Here is a 6233-nt window from a genome sequence, read left to right on the forward strand (position 1 = left end):
TTCTCCTAGCCCACCTCGCGCTTACAGAATCAGATACTCTAGGAGGGTGGGCCAGCAATCCGTGCTTTATTCAGCCCTCCGGGTGACTTGATACCTGCTTAAGTTTGGGAATCACTGGTCTAACTAATGGTTCTTTCCCCTATAGTTTCTGAATTTTTGGGGGGAACGTGCTGCTTCCTAGCTTGTGGGATCTTAGTTCCCAGACCAGGGGGGCCCCCTGCAATGGAAGAGCAGAGTCCCAACCACTGGACCAGCAGGGAATTCCCTAGTTTCTGATTTTAGAATTATGACTAGAAAGGTTTTTCCCACCCAAGTTTACAAATGATATCATTTATGTTGTCTCCTAATTTTTACTCAACCTTTAAATGTTTAATTCATATGGAATTTCCCACTACAAGAATATAATCTTCTTGAAGACACGAGTCTTCATCTATTTTATTTCTCTGTTTTATCCTAAAACTGTGATTGGTACATGATGCGTTCTTAATATATATTTATTAATTATTGAACAAACTACTTAATTTCAGCATAAGATGAGACACATCCTTTGTAAAGCTTTCCTGGAAGCCATAAATATCAGCAAATTACAGTTAGCCTTTCAATTAGTCTGGTGGTTTAAAATGGCAAATGACAATCCTAAGTAGAATAAATGTAATCAGTGTGTGCTTACTGTGGTGTGCTAGTGTTGTAATTCTTAGTGATGTTACATTTTTGGCGCTGGTTCCTAAAAGAGAATTTTAAAACTCAGAGGATTCTTAGTTCTATTAAGAAAAATTATCCGAAACTTGGAAATAGGCGAAGGGATGACTATTTGTTCTTTCAGTGTCCTGCTGGGTTTTGTCTAGCAGGCACTCCTGGGATTGTCTGATTCTCCAGGAATGTGCACTTTTGTTTGACTTGATATTTATTATTTTTTAGTACAGAGGTACTGTACGACTCTGCACGGGTAAATCTTAACATGTAGAAAACTGATAGTAATACAATTGAATTTTGTCCAGTAGAGGTGCAAATGATTTTTGTCCCATAGAAAAGGTAACCGTTTATTGTGCTGCAGGATATTAATCACTTTTGTACCTATATTAGCAGTCTTATTCAAGTATTCATTCTTTCAGCAGCTGTAAATATGTGGTACTCCCCAGTTCTCTTTGACCAAGGCTTACCATCTTTCTGGATCTCCCATTAATGAGTTAAATGCATCTTTAGACACATATTCATTTTATATTTATTTAAAAGTTATATTTTTAAACTTTCCAGAAATAATACTGCAAGAATGTAACCTTTTTAATTTTGTAATGAAGATATTGAACACCAGAAAGGTTGCTGTCTTATTCGAAGTTGTAATACTAGTTAGTGGAAGAGATGGGACAAGAATGTAGAAATAAGGAACATAGGTTAGTAAAAGGGTACAAACTTTCAGTTATAAGATGAATAAGGTCCAAGGATATAAAGTATAACATGGTGACTACAGATGATTATGCTATATTGTATGATTGAAATTTGCTAAGAGAATAGAATGTAACATTTTCAACCATGACAACAACAAAAAGGTAAATATGTGAGGTGATGGATGGGTTAATTAACTCAATGGGGGGAAATTGTTTCACAATGTGTTTATATATCAAATTGTACACTGTATCACATTGTACACTTTTAAATATCTTACGATTTTGTCAATTATACCTCAATAAAGCTGGGAAAAACTGAAACAAAAGACTTTATAGTAAAAAAATTTTTGTAAGAGATGTAATCATGTATGAAGAAATCAGTGAAGCATAATTTGATGAGACTCAAGAGGAAACCCAAGAAATGCTTTGTGTAATTTGAATGCCAGTGGTTAAAGAGAAACTATCTCATTGCTGATGAAAATCCAATGCACAGATCTTTAATCAGTATTGATATAGAGGTTACTGGAGATGAATGCCATGTTTTCCACTAGAAATATACAGAATTGTTACTCTTATTGTTTTCCATAAAGAGAATTGTTGCTTTAATAGAAGCTTCAATACTAATAGAAACACAAATATTTACCATATATCATGTAGTAAAGATTGATATCAAATTTAAGTTAAAAAATGCTTATTTTCATATGTTCAAAAGGTAAAATCTCAAAGATGGATGGGACTCTAAAGATCTTTTTTTTTTTCCCCCTAAAGATCTTTAATTCAACTTCTTCAGTTATGGCAGTAGTTGAGAAACAGTCTTGGACTCAAACAGACTTGAATTTAGGTCCATCTCACCGATCACTAAGGGTGTGACCGGGACAAGTTACTTAACTTCTCCAGTGATAGTGCAATCCCTCTGGTTTGTTAAAATTGATGTTCAAAAATAAGACATTCAATCTTGCAGGCTTGAATCAGATGATAATGATAAAGCATTAAGAACAATGCTTCATCCTTAGTACGTCAAATGAATGATAGCTATTATTATTACTATTATTAAGGTATAGTGATCTTCAACGAAGCCACACATTTAAAATAAATTGACCTTACTAAAATCTGACCTCTAGATTACCAATTTTTCTCTAGGGGAAGTTGCCAAATCAGAGTCAAGGAAAACTGAGTTGTCAATTGGCCTCAGACCTGCTAATGTGCCAAGAACTGCTGTATAACATTTTAAATATAACAAAATACTTATGTGACTGGTACATAAATGGCAGTGAAAATAATAGTTATGATCGTAACTATTACTGGTAATTTTAGATTGCCATGATTCAGAGTCTCAAGTCTCTTCTAGTTTTAAAATTCCTGGTACCATTCCTCTAGCAATTTATATTGCAGGGTGTTTTGCTTTATTTTGTGAAGCCAGCAAATCACAGTTGAGACAGAAAACAAAACAGATTTAAACCTTGTAATTTTGTTCTGCTTTACTGCAGCCCTGATCAGCTTCTCTTTCGAAGATACCTAATTCTTGTGTTGTTCCTTGTGATTTCCTCCTCCTAGAATAAGCTCAGAGACATGACTGTAGTTCCTTCTAGTACTGTCAGGCCAGTGTGTGCTGGGCTGCAACTCATACCCTGTCCCTCTTGCAAGAAGGCCGTTTACCCCTAATTATCACCAAGAACTGTAATTAGTCTGGATATTGAAGTAACCTAGCCCCTTAAAAAGGAGCTTGCTGCCAAGATCTTGAAAGGCAAGAAAAAGGTTGGGAGAGGGAACAAGTTGAATGTCAGAACTAACAAGAGTTCAAACCATTTTCTAGATAGGAAAGGGATAGCCACAATACAGCTCCTTTTTCTCTTCCTTCCTTCCCTCCTTCCCTCCTTTCTTTCTCTTTCTTTTCTTTTCTTTTTCTTTCTTTCTTTCCTTCCTTCCTTCTTTCTTTCTTTCCTTTTCTTTCTTTCTTCCCTTCCTTCTTTCCTTCTTTTTTTCCCACTGTTCTTTGGTTTCAAGTTTGCTCATTGAGTGTGTTTTAGACCTATCATTTAATACTTCTGAGACATAACTCTCACCAAGGAGATGGCAATATGAAACATTATTTGTGGTTAAGTTGGCTCCACCTGTCTCTGAACTTATTATGTTCCATAATTAATATGATCAGATTAGAAGGCCAACAAAGGACATAAGGTGAAGTGGGAATAGGAGCCCTTCTTCATCCCTCCCCTTCCACAAGTTTTCAGTCCTAAAGCTATCAGGGGCAAGGGCAAGGCAGCCCATCCACAGATGTAGGGCAGGAGTGGGGGGCTCCAGTGGCCCTGTATTGCTGTAAATTTAGATTACAGAATAGTTGCAAAGATATTGGAGAGAGTTCCCAAATGCCCTTTACCCAGGTTCCCCTAATGTTACATCCAATCAGGGTGAAGATGTCCACTTCAAGGGGTGAACTGGCCTTGGGAGTCCAAGCTGGAGAGAGGTAAGGAGGGCATGAGTGCAGGAGATGGGGTGGTGGCCAGATTGGAGATTGGTTTCATACAGGGGAATTGCTTAAATAAGTAAATATATTAAGGCTGATGCGAGTCAGGTTTCTCACTGCCAGAAAAGGAAGTTACATACACATAAAGGGAAAAGCCTAGTGTGAACCCTATGGTGTTAGATTGGACTTCACGATATCAGTGGGAATGCATGGTTTTCAATGTATGTAGATGGAAATGTGTGCAGACATGTGTATAATATTCCCCAGCTTTGACCAATGGGAGGGCTTGAGAGCATCAAAACCCCAGTAACAATGAACATACCTGACACCCTGAGCCTAGATTATAAATACCATTCTTCACTGAAGGGAAATAGGGCTTCCATTTTTAGGAATTTATTCTAGAGAAAGAACTGGACTGGCATGCAAAAGTGTATGCCCAAGAATATTCATTGCAATATTATGTTAGATACTGGACACAGCACATATGTCCATCTATGTGGGTATGGCACTTATAAACAATGGAATCTTTCAAAATCATTTAAAAGAATGATATGGATTTATGTTCATCAGCGTGGAAGATTTCCAGTATATATTGTTGCAGAGATAAGAAGCAGCATTTATAGCATGAATCTCATTTACATAAAATTGTATGTATACGTGTATTTATACAGAGATAAATGGAATGTGTACACACACACACGCACAAAGTGGTTACTTCTGGAGAGGTGGGATCTAGGATTTGACTCACTTTCTTTAGTTAAAAAATAAATTTTAATTTGCAAAGATAGTGGAGAGTTCCCGAATGTCCTTCACTTAGTTTCCTCTAATGTTAACATGTTATATTAACTATGATATGTTTGTGAAAATTAAGAAATTAACACTGGGGTATTACAAGTAACTAAACTACAGATTTTATTCAGATTTCACCAGTTTTTCCACTAGTGTGCTTTTCTGTTCCCGGATTCTATACAGGATCCCACACTGCATTCAGTCATCACGTTTCCTTCTGTCTGATCTGTGATAGCTCCTTGGTCTTTTCTTGCTTTTCATGACCTTGACAGCTTTGAAGAGTTCTGCTCAGATATTTTGTAGAATGCTCTTTAATTTGGGTTTGTCTGATGTTTTCCCCATGATTAGAGGAGGGTTGTGGGTTTTGGGGACGAATATTACAGAGATGAAATGTCCTCATCGCATCATTTCTAGGGGTACATGATATCAACATGACATTGCTGGTGATGTTTACCGTGGTAAGTTGGTTAAGGTGTTGTCTGCCAATTTTCTCCATTATGAAGGTACTATTTTTCCCTTTCCATATTCTATTCTTTGGAAGCAAGTCACTAAGTCCAGCCCACACTCAAGGCGGGCCGGGGCGGGGGTTAAGCTTTACCTTCTAGTAGAAGTTATACACATATATTATGTGGAATTTTTCTGTAAGGAGGATTTGTCCCTTCTCCCCCATTTATTTGTTATAATCTAATACTATGTTATTTTGTTGCTCAAGTGTTTCCAGTTTTGGCCCTCCCTCCCTCCCTCCCTCCACGTTCTATATTTTAGTGTATTGCTTGAATTTTCCACATTAGTATTTATTTTCTTCATGATTAGAAACATATTGGTTATTTTCACTTTAATATTGGGGAAAAAAGGTATGACTGTTACTTTGATGTTCAATTCAATCAATTTCTGCTTCTCAACTACTTGGCAAGGCAGAGAGAGCAAAGAATACTTGCAGAAATTGGCACTTCAGTGAGTGTGAAAGGTAAGTAAAATGATAGCAGTTGAAATGCACTTCAATAGTTTTCAAGTGTGTGAGTGTTCAGGTTCATTAAAAAGATTTTCAGAAAAAAAAAAAAGATTTTTCAGGACAGAGGTTTCTATTCAGTCATTCAACACTGATTTCACATCTTTGCGGTGGCACTGGGGAGACAAACATAAAAAAGGGGAGGGGCATGAGTTAGGCGGCCAGACTATGGGGGGCGGGGGGAGGCACAGGGAGTTTACATAACGTCCCCAAGTCTACACAACTGGGGATGAGCTGGGATTGGAACCCACTCTAGCTTTACTACTTCAAATGCCACCCACACGAGGTTACTTTTGAAAGAGAAAGCGCTCCTCGCCCAGTACTAACTGGGTCTATCGCCACGTTCCCTTGCATTCTTCCCTTTTTGTTAGTATGTCTTTTAAGGACTTAGCATTTCTCCCACATTTCCCCGTTTCACTTTCCCTTGAGCTGTACACATCGAGGCCGCTCACAGCCCCAGAGTAGCAGTAATTTACTTCCTAGAAAGCGAAAGGATCTGCAGAAACGATTAACGACGCGCTGCTGACACGCCACCCGGGTACACCCTCGGACTGTATCAGCGGCAACAGGGTTGTTCCGAAATCGG

Source organism: Balaenoptera physalus (assembly GCF_965194825.1).
Source record: "Balaenoptera physalus genome assembly, chromosome: 15".
NCBI classification, from domain to species: domain Eukaryota; kingdom Metazoa; phylum Chordata; class Mammalia; order Artiodactyla; family Balaenopteridae; genus Balaenoptera; species Balaenoptera physalus.